Below are 16,891 nucleotides of genomic sequence, written 5' to 3'. Positions count from 1 at the left end.
TCCCAGGCTGTGCAAAGCTGAAAAAGTGATCACATTTGACGTCACATGCCATCCAAAAATACAGCTGTTGCCACCCATTCAAGGCTCTTCCCTTCTGCAGAGTAGGAAGAAGCTGGTGTGAATCATTCATATGGTGGCTCTTGACCCACATATTAGAACCTGGGCAGCAGTTGTAAGGGGCTCACAGCCATTTGTTTGCTTTTTAATGTGAGGGACCTGGGAGTGATCCCCTGTTCCAGAGAAACAGGCAGCAGCTCGCACATCTCCCTCAAACCCTGGAAGAAGTACCCAACAGATGAAGTTTCTCAGTCACTTCCTGTTGTTGAGGTCAAGGCCTAGAGCGTCCAGGTGGGTCCTGTTGCCAGGCAGGAGAAGGAGGATGACAGGGCTGTGGGGAGAAGAGGTCAGTGCTTCTCCTGCTTATCTTCCTCCGCTTCAGCCTTCACATTCTCAAATGTAGCAGCAGGATACATGTTGCTGTGATCTCTCTTTCTTCTTCTCCTTTTACACACACCAAATACCCTTCCCAGACTCACCTGCCAAACAGATGGTTGAAAACCAAGCTGGAAAGGTCCAGGAAGGCAAAGTTAAGAAGGCGAGGGGGAGTGCAAGTTCAAAAAGATGGAGAACACTAAATTCATACATAGTGTCATCATCCCATATCCTGTTGCTTCATTCATTCCACCACTCGACTTGTGGTTCTGGTTTCACTTGGGTCTCAAGTAATCTTTTAAGCTTTTTTAATTCTTTTCACACTGCCCATGGAGGTCACTTTGGTGCTGCTAAACTAGCCTTTTGACTTCACCCCCAGAGGTGCACTCCATTGTCTCTCGAGATAGGTGGATGCCAGCAACAACATCTGACAGCTGTAAATTGATTATGGGCATTTCTATTGATAAGCCCTGTGATTCTCAGACTTCTTTTACATGGGAAACTATCCTATACTCTCCAGCTTGGTATTGTGTACTCCAAAAGTTCTCAGACTTTCTACCCCTAAGGTCCGTTTGAGATAACTGAAAAATATTGGGACCCACCAGTCACAAAAGACATAGCCTCCAACGGGCTGTGGCATGGCTAGGAGCTATGGTAGGCAAGTGAAGAGGCACTGGGCAGCCTGTGGCACTGATGCCCCCTCAAAGTGGTTCTGGAACCACTACTGGGTCCCTGCCAATTATTTGATAAATACAGGTATAACTGACACTGAGGAGCCTAGGATTGAACCTGGGACCTTTTGCATGCAAAGTGCAAGCTCTACCATCAACCTATGACCTCCCTCCAAGTGGCCCTTTGTTGAGGCTTCATCCATGACTGTGTTTTGGAAGGGAATGGTTGTGAAGCAGTGTCTGGACTTACTCCCAGGAAAGTGTACATAGGAACCTGAAACAAGTTTTCATTAAATCAATTAAGCAGTATTTGGATGGGAGATAGGAAACATGGACTGCCATTTCAACGATTCACTTTCAATGATGATGGCAAAGAAAATCCTAGGAGTGGCTGTGAATTTGGCCCACAATTAAAGAGAGAGCTGTTTATGAGGTTTGATTAACCTTGACGGTAAAGTTCCGTCAACTCAATCCTCTGCGCACAGAGACAGTATACACACAGGGCATAGATAACATTGTGTGGACTGGAAAACTAACTATGGATAGTGTGCAGGTGAACAGTGAGAACTGGTGCAGGGTAATGCAGTGGCTGAGAGTGTGAAATGGGAAATCCCCTGGTCTTTAACCAATGTAAACTATCCCTTCTGCATCTGAAACATCTGTTGTGTTCCATGCTCTGTTAAGAACAGCTGGAGCAGGAATTTTACTGATTCCACGTGCATGGATTCAATCTTCGCATTGTTTCACATCTCCCAATATCTGTAACCCTCAAACTATTGAGAAGCTAACAGTGTAACATTATACAAGTGATTTAGCTTCAAAGTACAGTACAGCTTGGGATCTGAAGAATCGGCAGCCATCAGCCTGTCCATTCATTCAAATCAGGGACGGAGAACATGTAGCTGTCCAGGTGTATCTGGACTACAACTCCCATCAGCCTCAGAGTCAGCATGTCTAATGGTCAGAGATTATGTTAATTTCAGTCCAACAATTTCTGGAGGACTACAGGCTCACCATCCCTAATGGAAATCTTCCTCAGAGGCCATCCTTTGGGAGCCCACACCTTCTGAGGTGTTAGGACTCCTCATTTTTTCAGTGGTGGCATCCCGGCTTGAGGAATGCTCTCCTTGGTATGGTTTGCCTGGGCCCTTCTTTATATTCATCTCTATTTAGTTTTAAAATGCCTGTCCTGCTTTTGAAAAGCAGCTCACGGCATAAACTGAAAACAATAACATTCACAGTACTGGTTCACTTTGGAACAGCAGGGAAAATGTGAGATAAATTAGACATCCCAGCAGAGCAAGTTCCATCAAACAGCTGCAAAAAGTAACCCAACAACACCCCACCCACCCCCGGATAATTAACAATCAGATTAAAACCAAGCTGAGTATGTGACCTATCCAGAAGCCTTTATAAAAAGCAAGGTCTTTGCTATATGGGGAGAAGGTGAGACCAACTTCTTTTTAGGAGGCACTTTTTAGAAGGAAAATCTGAGAAGATTCTCCACAGTCATAGATAGCAATGCTACTGAACAGCAGTTTCTGGAGGCCACAGGGTGGAAGAGGGTTCTTGTGCCTAGGTCCTGTTTGCCAGTTTCCCATAGGAATCTGGTTAGCCGCTGTGAGAACAGGATGCTAGATGAGATGGGCATGAGATGGTGAAGCAATCTTATATTGATATGTTATCTCTCTCTGCTAGTTCCATTATGATGGACCATTAGGATTGATGGAGCACTTAGCAAGGGAGCATGTTCATACAGGAAAGGATAACCTGATCCCAACCCCATAAGAGCTTCCAAGGTCATCACCAGCATCTTGAGTCAAGTCTGTCCCAGAATGCAGCTGTTTTGACAGGTGAGTTTACATGCTCCCAATAGGCAGCTCCACTCAACTGCTACATTCTGGGACAGCTGAAGTTTCTGGACACTTTTCAAGAGCTGTTCCACATTGAACATTCTGTAGGAATCTACACATGATGTAATAAATGTCTTCAGATCTTCAGAATCCAGGAATAGGCATTGTTGGCACACCAGCCTCATCTGGACAAAAGCACATTTGACCACCCGTGTCACCTGAGCATTCAGGGATAGCACCAACCTCAGACTATGACCCTGTTGTGCAATCCTATCCAACCATGGTTCCCAGCCATGTCCATTCTGTAGGGGGCCTACACAGAAAGAGGGAAGGGTTTACATCTTGTGGAGGGAGTCCCTGTGCATGTATGCAAATATGTGTCAGCTGGGATGAGAATGGCTGCCATGCAAGCCAGTATCTAGCAGGAAGAGCAACCTGGGTACTAGAGAGGCCATCTTCATGCCATCTTAACCACGGGTACCAAATGACTGAACCCGGGATGCTACAGAGATCATACAATGTAAGGCTCATTTGTAATCAAGAGGAAATCCAAACCAAACAGCCCAAACCCTTGGAAACTATGTGACATTGCTTTGTTTCAAAAATAACAGGTGCTGAGGCACAGAAGTCTGCCTCCAAATTGTTCCCTCTGACCTGGAAGTTCGGCTTCCTAATCCCAGATCTGTGGGAGTCATTTTACAGCTGAGGCTCCCACCACTTGGAGACTGGGATTCATGCAACAATATTTTTTGCTCCAACAGGGTGCTAATTGTGGTCTAGAGCTCAGGAATGTCAACGTTCCAGAGTACAAGCTAGGTTCCCAAAGCAGCACAGATCTTTGGATTTAAGATTTTTGGATTTAAGAGGAGATCTTTGGATCTTATCTTCCTTTTGTTATTAATCCATAACGGGAGGCAATCTTAGGTACACCTACTAGGCAGCAATTCCATCACCACACTGGGACATATGCCTGAGGACACATGCATAGGTTTCCACGGCATGGTATATTTTCAGGAATAAGCAAAACCAGGCTGGTGTGGAATCAAGCTCCGAGCCCCTTCCCTCCCCCTTTCTCTTTGGTTTCTGCAGGGAAAGAGGTTCTACATCTGGCAATGTCAGAAAGAAGCCTTTGCTCATAAATCAAAGCCAAACGGCGCTCCCATCACCCCCAGTGCCTTGGGACCCCTCGCAGGTTTCACCCTCCCGGGTCCTGAGATCAAAAGGCTGTTCCTCAAGCCTTAAACACCTAGGAAAGGCAAAGGGTGATTTGTCAAGAGGATGCACCTTGATCAGGAGGGGGGAAATGTGGGGGGAGAAGAAGGGGGCTGGGTTTTCCTCTCTGAGACCTCCACACCACCCTCCAACAGGTTGTCTCACAGTTCTATCAGGCAAAAACCAACAGCAGCAAATCCCTTGAATTACATTAAGAGAAAGCACTGCCCTTTTCCTTTCTGTATTTTAATCAACCTGCTTAAAAGTCTCCCCACCCCTTCTCTCTGCAAGACAGATGTGAGGGAGCTGTGGCCCTCCAGATGTTCTCAGACTCTAGGTGAAGGTTTTATCTCCTTTATCTCTCAGACCGGGCATAAGGGGAGGGCAGAATAGGATGGCAAGTACAAAGGCTGAGATCTCCATGGTCAAAATCTGGTGTGCCTTCCGAACAGATCAGCCATGAAATGAGACCAGGCTGTTGCAAGAGAGCCAGGGCAGTGTAGAGATTAAATGGTGCTGCCTGCGGAGATCAAGGTTCAAATGCTTGCTCAGCCATGAAACTCAGGCACTTTCTCTCAGACTAACCTACCTCACAGGGTTGCTGTGAGGATAAAATGTGTGCATGCTGGGGAGAACCATGTAAGTCACCATAAGAGACATGGCTAAAAGATTAGATATAAATTAAAGAAACAATGTTGCCTGTGCGCGCGCACACACACACACACACACACCTGGCAATTTGGACTGCTTTTTCCTGATTCAGTCTCCTATGTTTTATAATTCTGTGTTGTAGACCACTTTAGATCTTTAAAAATATTAAGTGGCAAATAAATATTTTTAACAGCAGCAACCATATGCAAGAGTGTATGGAGTGGCCAGAAACAGTCATCTTCACACTTGTATTCCACTTTGCATCCACAGTGTTCAGGGCAGCATATGGTATGTTTGTGCCTAATGACATTTTAGCTCCACAAGAGCCCTGTAAGAGAGGTTAAAGCAGCCTTCCCCAACCTACCTAGTAACTTCCCAGTGCTGTTGGACTCCAACTCCCATCAGCCCCAACCAGCACAGGCAATGGTCAGGGAGGTCATAAATTGGAGCTAGAAACATCCCGGCACTAGACCATCCCCATTGCTTGATCAGCCATTAGAGTACACTGTCTCTTCATTCACAATGTGCCCTACAGAGAACTCTTGGCTATACACACACACACACACACACACACACACACACACACTTTAAAAAGCTAACACTCTCCACTGTCTCAAGATTTGCCTTGGTTCATGCCTCACCTTTGCCAGGGATACAGCATGTGGCTATTCCAATTTGTGAAATGGGGGTGATCATCACTAATTATGAAAAGGACTGAAAAGCACTTTGCAGGTTAAAAGCTAGACTGATGAGCACACTTTCCTTTCTCTGTTTGTACCTCTTGCCTTATCAGTCTTGTCAATCTTCAATCTTGTTTTGATGTCCATATGGACTGTTTTTATTAATGTATATGTTTAAGGCAGGATGGATGGATTATTTCTTATTGTTAATGTGATCTAACAATGTTTTGATGTTTTCTTTTTGCTATTTCTGCCAATTAAATCGCAGCAGCAGCAGCAACAACAAATGTGCTTATCTAAAGGCTTTTTAGGTCCCACTGATTTCAAATTCCAGAAGTGTCACCTTGTTGGTTTGCTGTATCAGAAACAGCAAACCATCTTGTGGTGCCTCACAGATTTGTTGTGGCATAAACCAGGGAACTGCTGCATGAGAACAGGATTTCATTTCTTAATTTGTACATGGATATCCGGACTTTTCTCCAAGCAGTCCCAACCTCCTCTTCCTCCCCTCCCCATCTTATCCTTGCAACCATCCAGTAAGGTAGATTAAACTGATTGGCCTGCGGTCACCCATTTTGACTGATTGTATACATTTTAATTGAAATATGTACAGAAAGGTCCTACTAACTTTAGTGAAACAGAATTGCAGATACCTTGTCATTTATTACATTATTATTATTAGACATTTCCTAACAAGAAATTGTTGCTGACCTTTTTCTGTTTACACGGAGTCAGCGGGACTTAGATCCTATGAAAGTTCTGGGAAAGGACAATGATGCTCAGGCATAAAACATCTGCATATATTCAGGAGGACATAGGTTGCTGTGGAATTTGCTTTCAGGTAATTTGTGAGATCAGTTTTTCCCCCCAGATCCCATTGATTCAAGGAAGAGAGTTTCCAGCCCAAACCTAAACATACTTAATAATGCAGATGTGTATATCCTATTCAGTTCAAGGGTGGGATACTCACAGGTAAGTGTGCATTGGAATCATATCCACAATGTCACTGATCAGATGTGTGTGTGTCAAGCCTCCACCAATTTTTTTATAGATGAATTCAACTCCACTAAAGTGTGAAAAATCAGAGAGAGAGGATGAGCCGATTGCAAGTCAGGGGTGGCAACACAGGAAAGGGAAATATAGCATCTCTTTGGACACAATAAACTGGTCAGAGGCAGGTCAAAATGAATAATGAGGAGATGGGTGGGGATAGAGTGAAATGATTTTTTTTTTCAGCACAGGAACTTCAAAGTGAGATTCCAGCATGTGAGTCTCAGCAACCTTTGATTCCATGTGTTTAGGACTCAATCCAGATCAGGGTTTTCTCTCCCACAGCAGGTGTAATGTTAGCATATAAAAAATAGGGTGATTTTTGTTCTCACCAGCTGCTACTGCTGTTGTGGATGGCTCAGTACATAACCTTGTATATTCTGAGCTTTGCATCAAAAACAATTATTATCCCAGATCTTTCCTATTATGCAAATAGAAGTAAGGTGTGTGTGTGTGTGTCATGCACGAGATGAAGTGGCCTTTGATCCATAAAAATTTCATAATAATTAATCTGTTAATCCTGTAAATAATGACAAACATATTTCATTTAAAGCATACTTAAAGCACATTGCTGCGCACACCCCCCCCAAAAAACCTGGAAGCTGTAGTTTAAAGGTGCTGGGAATTGTAGTTCTGTGATGGGTTAACTAAAGTTCTCACCGTTCTTTTGGGGGAGTCATTAAATGTGATTTAATTGTATGGTTCATGTTCCAGGCAAAAGCAACAATTTCTGTGAAATAGCAATGTGTTTGTTTTACACAAAGTAGGACCAGCTGCATCTCATGACAAAAAATAGGATAAAGAGGACAATTGTTGATATTTATTTATTTTATGTATAAAAAAACTCATGGCCCTTAGAAATTGTGCAGGGTCTTAGAGCTGAGCTGATATTTCATTTATTTCTCTTCATTTTTATTTTTCCTTTTGTGGGGGGTGGGGAGGCGGGGAATCAAAATCAAAGACCCAGGAATTGTCTTCCTCCCTCTCCCTCCTTCCCTAACTCAACTGTTTAAAAAGGAAAAGGAAAAAGAAAAGGGGAAAAAAGACCCTGTCATTATCCCCATTTCCAGATTCCTGTTTGAAATTCGCGATTCAAGCCGGAGGACATTTAATAGCTGGCTGGATTAAATATAGCAGACTTCAGCCTCGACTGCCTTTGAAAAGACAGGTCTCGGGGTTGCGCCTAAATTCGCAGGATGAAAACTGATCTATGATATATGTTTTAAGTTTAGATCTGAAGGGAGAGAGTGAGGTGGGGCGGCGGCGGAGCGGGGAGGAAAAGCCGCCCGGCTCTGGATCTGGTTTATATTGGTGCAAAGCCCTTGAAGTTGAAAGGTGCTCCGCGAACAGAAGAAACTGGCGGGGGGGCGGGGGGGGCAGCCGCGGCATAACTGGAATATTTGATTATGTTACATTTCCACGTGGCTCCAATGTTTGCCTTCTCCCCAGCGTCAGAAGGAAAACGCAAGGCAATGGTAATTGATGATGATGATAGGTTAATAATAGGTCAATAATAGGTTAATAATGATTATGATGGTTAATAATAATAATAAAATTTATTATTGTTGTTGGTATTGTTGGTTAATATAACAACAATATGATTGATGGTAATTGATGATGATAGGTTAATAATAGGTCAATAATAGGTTAATGATGATTATGATGGTTAATAATAATAATAATAAAATTTGTTGTTATGATTATTATTGCTTAATATAACAACAATAGGATTGATATGATTAATAATGACAAAATGTGGCTAAAAGTTGCATGGGATAAGAAGGCTGCAGTCCTTTACAGCCATACCTGGAACTATTGACTACAATGGGGTTTACGTCTGAATAGACCTCCGGTTCCGAGTTCACACTGCTTGAGGTCTACGTCAGCAGCATTAGGTCGGGTACTCCTCCTTCTCGCTTAATCGCTGGTGGGGGAAAGGCACCACTGTTCGTCTGAATCCTACAATTAGTAGAGTTGGAAGGGATTCCCCGGGGTCATCTAGTCCAACCCGCTGCGATGCAGGAAACTCAACTCGAGGCGATCATACCTGACGGGTGCTTTTTTTAAGGAGAGCCCACCACCTCTCGTGGAACAGCTCTTACTACTGTCAGAAAGTTATCCGGACAGAAGGCAAGATGCAATTCCTCCTCCTCATACTATTGCACACACACACGTGTGATTCTGTGTTATATTTCCCCCTTCCTCCTAAGGAACGCGCCACACGTCGTTCTCTCGCTGCCTCGTTCAGTCTCACAACAACCCTGCAAGGTAGAGCAGCACTGACCATAAAAGGTTCCAGTCAATCCAACTGCGGAGCCGTAGACCTGGTCTGAATCTGTTAAAGTCCGTGGCAAAACTTGGGGGGGTGGGGTGCTTAATATCGTGTGAAATGGGAAGCGGGGGTGGATTGGGGGGCTAAAGGTGTGTCGCTGGCCAGTAACTTGAGTCAGACCATTTAGCTCAATAACTAACTTAGTTGGTCTCTAAGGTGCTACTGGAAGGAATATATGTGTGTGTGTAATTTTATTTTATTTATTTTATTTTCTTGTCTAAATTGGCAGCGACTCTCCAGGGTTTCGGGGAGGGGGTAGCCCCAGCCCCAGAAATGCCACGAATTGAACCCGGGTGCTTCTGCTTGCCCAGCTATTGCCCTCCCACTGAGTCACGGCCCGAAGTGCCACCCTAACGAGGGACAGCCCAGCTGCTGTTTTATTCCACCACCATGCCCCACAATTGAATTTATTTCGCTCCTGTTCACAAGATCAGAGGCGAAGCGCAACACGACGACTTTTGGAGGGGGGGGGCGCTTTTCACAGAGCAACCTTATGCCTGCTCTGTCAGACGTGAGTCCCTTTCAGTTCGGTGAGGCTTCTTGCCCGTTAAATGGGCAGCGACTGCAGCTGTTCTGTAAGTCGCTGCTCAGAAGTAGGTCCCATTGAATCCAGTGGGGCTGACTCCCAGGTTTAAAAGGGGACGAGACTGCAGCCTTAACAGCACAATCCGAACCAGGTCTTTACTCAGAAAGGCTGAATTCGATAGGAAAATCCGGTTTATAGGTAGGATTTGCGTTGGAATTGCAGCCCTGGTCTGTTACAGCACATAAACTCTCACGCACGCGGTCAGGATCGTGTGGCCATTTAGAGACTAACAGGCTGGCTAAGTTTTCCAGGGTTGTTATTTAATAAAAATGGACTCAAATTCAGAAAGGCTTCTGCCCGAAGAAAGCTGAAGTCACGTAACACTTCCCCTAGGCCTGCTGAACTCAGTGAGACTTACTTCCGAGTAGTCATGCCTAAGGTCGAGACTCTCCTATTTGTTTGTGTATGTGGGTGATACCCCCTTTTTTAAAAGCAATAAAAATAAGATCTAATGCTAGAGTGATTATGATAAAAAACACTCCGGGAGGAAAGCGAAGGGGTGACTCCTCGTTCCGCTCGTTATCCCAATTTAATTCGGTGCATTTTATCTATCAATCTATCTCTCTATCTCCTGGAGGGAGTATGTCTCAGGGCCGTGCTAACTCAGACTCTGTAAAAGGGACGAAACATCGTGAATTTCTAACGCTCGGTGTCTCTTGGACGACGGCTCTTGCATTGCGGGAATCGATTTCCTGCGTAAACCCGAAAACCGAGCCGCGCTCCCGAAACCGGGTGTGCGGAAAAGGTGCGTTTAGAGTCCGCTGCCTCCAACCAGCGGTCGAAATCCCGACAGGTCGACCGAGAGGATGTTGAGTCGGAAGTCCTCGTGTGCTCGGCTAACTTTAGCATAAGTCAGTGCGGCCCGAATCCGAGCGAGCTGCGCAGTGGCATCGATAATTCAAGTCCCGCTTGGAGTAATAATCGGGACAGAGGGCCCGATCCACGGAGAAGTATTGAAACGAACAGAAGCTGGGAGCGCTGCCCGTCTTCTCGTTCAGTTCAATGGGGTTCGTGGCAGGGTGAGTCTCTTTTGACTGTAACTCACACAACCCCGTCGCGCCCTACGCAACCAACCTTCCAGCTGGTTTGATGCGCGCCCATCTTCGGGCGTTTAAGAGCGTTGCGGTGTGACTCCGGTGTGACTCCGATTCTGTATGGCTGAAATACACTGCGGGTGCGAGATGCTCATTGATGGGATCGAGAGGAAAGGAACAAGCGGGACTCTACCATGCAGCAGCTAAGCAGAGCTTAAGTGCTCAGCCTTTCTCCATCTTCCACCCCTTTGCCCAATCCTGTGAGCAGGATTCCTGCAAGGGCTAGATGACCCTCTGGGTCCCTTTCAACTCTACAATTCTGTGATTTGTTACAACGTGTAAGCGCCTCGGGGCGGGGGCCTGGTGGAGTCTTTTGTTCGCAAAACCACCTCCCACACTTGAAGGCGTGGCCCAAAGCAGTCAGGAGAAGCCCGACTGCCAAGAGGTTCTTACAGAGCGCGTCTTTCTTGCCATTTCATCCCGCATCACAGCAATTTTGCTTTTTGCCATAGCCAATGCATCTACCACCATTCCTGGTGGGAGGCAACACTGGCTGGGAAATTAATTTAGTGTGGCAATGATATATGATCCGCCGCTTGCTATGGATTTTCATTTTCTGGTCGCTATGCCCTTGTTCCAAGGCAAAATTATCTATTGCGGTCTCCCTTAAAGCTGCATTCAGGGTCCCACCAAGGCCAGTTAAGGAGCAAGTGGCAATATGTGGGTTTTTCCTCCCCCCAAGATACAAAATTTATTAGAACTATAGATTAATTAAAAAAAATGAAAACCAAAAACACATCATTCCTAACAAAACGGTTGATCCAAGCTAGGAACACCCGGCGGCCTTGATCCAGAGATGCAAAGGCATTCTCTCAGGATTCCTAGCCTCCCATCCACTGTCTGTGCTTAAACAGGTGGACAGGTCCCCATTGCCCAGCCCCATTGCCCAGTCTCTTCTGCCACATCATTCCCTGTGCCATAACAAAAACCTGTTCCTGCTGATTCTTTCACACAGTCCTGTGATGTCTGGTCGAAACTGAAAGTAGTGGGGCTCTGGCCTTAGATCCTCTAAAAAATTATACACGGGGTATAAAACGTCCCTACAAGAGCTGGAAACCCCCTTTCTAATCCTAGCAGGTCATAGAATTGGAAGGGACCACGAGAAGAAGAAGAAGAAGAAGAAGAAGAAGAAGAAGAAGAAGAAGAAGAAGAAGAAGAAGAAGAAGAAGAAGAAGAAGAAGAAGAAGAGGAGGAGGAGTAGTAGTAGTAGTAGTTTGGATTTGATATTCCGCTTTAACACTACCCGAAGGAGTCTCAAAGCGGCTAACATTCTCCTTTCCCTTCTTCCCCCACAACAAACACTCTGAGAGGTGAGTGGGGCTGAGAGACTTCAGAGAAGTGTGACTGGCCCAAGATCACCCAGCAGCTGCATGTGGAGGAGCGGGGACGCGAACCCGGTTCACCAGATTAAGAGTCCACCGCTCTTAACTACTACACCCCACTGGCACACGAGGGTCATTTAGTTCAACCCCTTGCAATGCAGGCATCTTTTGCCCATCACGGGGCTTGAACACACGGCCCTGAGATGAAGCGTCTCATGCTCTATATTGACTGAGCTCTACCTCCTGGGTTCAGTCCCCTGCACCTACGGGTAGGGCTTGCAATACCTCCAGACATGAACCTTGGAGAGCAGCTGCCGGTCAGTGTAGACAGCAGTGAGCTCCATGGACCAATGGACAGAAGGCAGCCTCCATTGTAGCAACGGTGGTCCCAGACATATGGGCCCAGAGAACGTCCTCTTTAATTCAGATTTCTGAAACAGAAATGCCACGTTAACGATCCCACCCTATATTCTCTGGAAGGGATCCTATTTGTTTCCAGGAGGTTAACTTCCAGCTTCGAATCCATTCCTGGTTTGTAGATGAAAAGTACATTTCCTCCAGGGAACTCCCGGACTATGGGTGGCGGCCGGGTTCGCCTGTCCCACCCCCACCCCTATTAATCCTAGACGTGAAGGCTGCGCTGGGCATTTTCTAGGAAGTGATTTGCACGCGCGAGGGGAAAAGCTGTGGGTGTTATTCAAGTTCTGAAGGAAGCACTCTCCAAAACAAAGGCGCAGCCATTTACTAAAAAGGGTCGAAAACGGCTTACATCGCGTATTTTCCATGAGTTTTTTCTCAAACTCTCAACAATCACCCAGTCAGATCATTGTGAGGCAGATCGGCTTAAGTTGTTGCCTCCAAGGTCACCCGCCGCTGGATTTCTGGAGAAACACCTGAAGCCGGGATTGTCATAGCCAAGACCACGTCGTGTGATCGCTACGCACACCCTCGTTTTCCTCCAGGTATTCAATAAGGCACACCTGTTTTGAGGGACTTCAGCGCTCAGTTCCTACCCCCAAAAAAGGTATTGAAGTGTGGGGTTTTGTTTTTAGTGGGGTACAACGTTCTGCCTTGTTCTGTAACCCTTTATTAAATTCATCTCGACTATCCGAACCATAAACACACGAGGGAAGTTGTTCGATTTGGTTCCATTTTACAGAATAGTAAAATAGATGGAAGATACCTCATACCCGACGTGGCCGATGGAGATGGGGAGACCAGCGTTGTGTTAAGGCAGTGTATAAGTCAGCTCTGTCCTAAGCAAATTCAACTCAGCATCCTTCAGCATGGAGGATTCTCCTAATCCAAATTGCGGTGTTTTGTTTTTTGGGGTGAGGAGGAAATATATATGCGCATGCCAACTCACTCCTGGTGAGTTGCTCCCAAGTCAGTGTGTATAGGATTGAAGCCTGCTAATATAGTCGTGATCTGTAATGCAAGCCTATCCATTTTTACTCGGAAGTAAGACCTACCTTGCACAATGAGGCTTCCCACAAGCAGATGATTGCCCTGCAAAATTTATTCAGAAAGTAACTTTCCAAAGAGCCCCCATACCAATGAAATTCTGCAGCCTCCATTGCTGCGATTGCTTGCAAGTCGGTCACTCGGATTTCAACAGCTCTTTCTTTCAGGTAACCCAGCTAAGGATAGCAGATTGACACACCTCAAGCCAAAGATATCGACGGGTCTTGCATCCAGGATAGGGCACTATCAATTCTAATCCCTTTAATTTCTGTTGAAAGGGGTACCGAACATGGTGACCTTGACACATGGTTGGACTACAACTCCCATCGGTCCCAGCCGATATGACCAATGGTCAAGGAAGATGGGAGTTGTATTCTAACAGTATTTGGAGAGCGCCATGTTATAACAGGCACTTAATTCATCTTGGGTCCGCTGTGGATCACTTAAGGAGCAGCCCAGTGAAGACAAGGAGTAGGGGTACAGAGGGGTTCACCACCTGTCCGCCTCTGTCTATTGTAGAAGGCATTCCAGAGGGATGGGGAACAAAGGTGCATATTCCTTCTCAGGGATGTGTCTCTTACAAGTCCCCCCACAGTGTCGGCGAGGGATAAGAATAGTGACAAGGGTTATCCAAGGAAAAAATATTGCTGAAGTTCCCACCATCCCTGACTGTGGACTATGCTGCCTGGGACTGATGGCAGTTGTGGTCCAACAACATCTGGAGGAGGAAGCAATGGCTGCCTGTCCCAGATTGAAGACTGTTATAGAAGCGAGTCGTAGACTCCCTCATTGCAGGGGGGGGGGGGTTAGATGACTCTCATTGCCCCTTCCAACTCCTTCTTTCCGAATCTTTGCCACAACTATCCTGGCTCTCCTTCTGGAAATGGACAAAAGGTCCGCCTGCTACATTCGTCTATCTGAACAAATACATTTTTAGACCACCTTTCCTCATAGGAACAAGATCCCTGTCGTCCTCTCAAGAACCCTGTGAGGTAGGCTAGGCAGGGAGAGAGTGACTGGCAAGCAAGCCCGGCTGAAATGAATAGAAGGAAACTTGACTTCCTCCTTAAGGCGCTGCCCTCATTTGGGATCACTGAAATTCAGTGGGAACTCTGCATAAGAACACAGCAAGCTGCCCCGCCTCAGGTCAGAGACCCCGCCCAGCCTAGTGTCACCTGCTCTGGCTGGCAGCTGCTATTCTCCAGGGTTTAAGGGAGGAAGAAGCTTTTTCCCATCACTGGCTGCTTTTGACTAGTTATGCCAGGAACTTCAGCATGGGACCTTCGGTGTGTCAGCTCCAGGTGTGGGCTCTAGCACTGGGCTAGGACTCGTTTACATGGATGGGCTGCTCGCGTCTTTTAGACTGGACTCCAAGCCTCGTTGGAACCGACGGGATCCTCTGTCAGGTAAAGACTCTCAAGAATTGGGTCGCATACTCAGAAACTCTCCTAAAAGTTCAGCCAGGTATCCCACCCACGTTCGACCACGGGGAATGAGGCGCCTGTGGGCGGCCCTCAGGGTGTCTTTGAACTCCATTTCCCGTCAGCCCCAGCCATGGAACCTAATAACACCTGGAGGGGCGGGGCCTACCAACTCTGTTCTGCAACCCGCAGGATGACGTCTCCCCAGGTTCCAAGGTTCCAAGCTCAGCACTCAGAGATGACATTGGAAAGCTCAGTCGGTAGAGCATGAGACCCTTAATCATGGGTTCGAGCCCCATGTTGGGCAAAACCATAGGACAAGAGCGGTGGAGGTCTCTCTCTCTCTGTGTGTACTATGTCAAAGGCATGGCAATGGGAAAGGAGAAGGCTCTTGGCTCAGCGGTAGAGCATCTGTCTTGTATACAGAAGATTGCGAGTTCAATCCCTGGCATCTCTAGGTAGGACCTGGAAGAGAATCCTGCACACCTTCTGCCATTCAGCGTTGTCAATACTGAGCTAGACGCGCGAGCAGTCTCACTCCGGTTAAGGCAGCTTCCTGCGTTCCTACGTTCTTTGCAAGGCAAAGTCTTTACAAGCAATAAAAAAATGGGGCATTGTGGGGAGCGGAGGCTTGTTTCCTCGATTTAAACTTCAACTTCCTTTCTTCCAAGCCTGGCTCTAGCTGTTCACTGGCAAGAAGACGGAGGGGGAGGGGGAAGCGAAGCGCCCGGCTGGCAATTTCCACATCTGTTCGCTTCACGTGACAATCCCTCCACCCTCAGTTCCAACATCTGGCCAAAATCAAGCTCCTTCAGGTACCTGCTTAGCTGTGAAGCTCCCCTTTTTCAGTGCTGGCAGTAGGATCGCCCCCCGCCCACTCTAAATTATGTGTCCGTCCTCACATAATCACAGAAAACATAATTTGGAACAAAATCAGCAGCTGCGGGGGCTGGCGGTGAGCAAAAGCTGTAACACTTAAGGCTGCAATCCTATGCAGTTATTTGGGACCCAACACTTGCGAATTATACTTTCGTGTAAACATGCGCGTAAGATCAATCTGCCATCCGATGCGCCCGTTTGCGTACATTCGACCGGATGCGGCCAGTTCCTCTGCAAAATTAAAGGGTGCAGAGTGTTGTGGAATTCTCTCGGACTTACTCCCGAGTAAACACGCATCGGATCGGGCCGTGCAAAGTGAAAGAAAGTCGCATTGACCTCCCTTCACCCTGCTGCCATTCCGCAGCCTATTTCCTTTGCAAGATAACTTTCCGTTGCAAATGCAGAATCGTCAAGGCTTCCTTTTAGGGGAGATTCGGATCGGTCGGTGTTTGGTGGGTGTTTCCGCTCGAATTCAAATCGAGAGACCCTTACCTGTTTTATATTCCTTTCTCGGCACGTGCGGGTGACAACCGAGAAGGAGAAAGCGAAGTCAGGCTTCTGTCCTCCTCAGCTCTGAAGCTTTGACGTGACAACAAGCGCGTTTTCAGCGAAGCCTCGACAGTTCGAGGCCACGACAGGCAGATGTCAACCCGATTTGACTGCCGATTAGGTTACAACACGACTGACGTCCGTTGTGAAGGCAAAGCAGCAGACGCGACTGACATCTCTCTTTGGGAAGACTGACACCTCTCCAAAGAAAATACGAAAGCCTGGACGCTGCCCTCAAGATCCGTGCCTTTTACAGGCTGACTTCGGGAGTCCCATTGCCTTGAATGGGACTCTCTCTTTGACCAAAGAAAATGCCACCAGCTGCCGCCGGCGCATTCAGCTTCTGCAGGGAAAGATTTCCTCTTCGTCAACAAAAACCGGGCACATGAAAAATCAGACATTTTGAGCGCTCTCAAAGGGGGTCGAGTTTTTTCCTACTTCCTTGAACTTTTTATTCTAGGGTTTTGTCACCGCAAAGAGGCTTGCGGCATTTGGAGAGAGCAGCAGAGCAATGCAATACGTGCCCACCCTGAAGCAAAGTCCCATTCAGTTCCATGGCGTTTATTCCCAAGAAAGGGAGGCTGGCAGCATCGCAAATCTCTGAGGGCATCAGATTTCGTCCGCTGCCCAAGGAAGGTTCTGTGCCAATTTACCTAGGAGTAAGGTCCCAGTAAGTAAGTAAGACCGTGAAGCTG

The 16,891-nt window shown here is 46.7% G+C and overlaps 1 long non-coding RNA gene across 1 annotated transcript in view; it reads right to left on the bottom strand.

The window, feature by feature from the left end:
* Positions 1-12,609: 12,609 nt before the first annotated feature.
* LOC309353516 overlaps positions 12,610-16,891 on the bottom strand; it is a 4,503-nt gene continuing 221 nt past the window's right edge. The window contains exons 1-2 of the long non-coding RNA XR_014161919.1: positions 16,140-16,891; positions 12,610-12,892 (exon numbers count right to left, since the gene is read on the bottom strand). The exon at positions 16,140-16,891 is cut by the window's right edge and continues 221 nt beyond it. This is a non-coding gene — a long non-coding RNA (uncharacterized lncRNA). The remainder of the gene's footprint in view (positions 12,893-16,139) is intronic.

This window comes from Podarcis melisellensis (genome assembly GCF_964234715.1).
Source record: "Podarcis melisellensis genome assembly, chromosome: 12".
Lineage (NCBI taxonomy): Eukaryota > Metazoa > Chordata > Lepidosauria > Squamata > Lacertidae > Podarcis > Podarcis melisellensis.
Note: the sequence above shows the minus strand (reverse complement) of the source record. Positions and strands in the feature narration are given on the sequence as shown.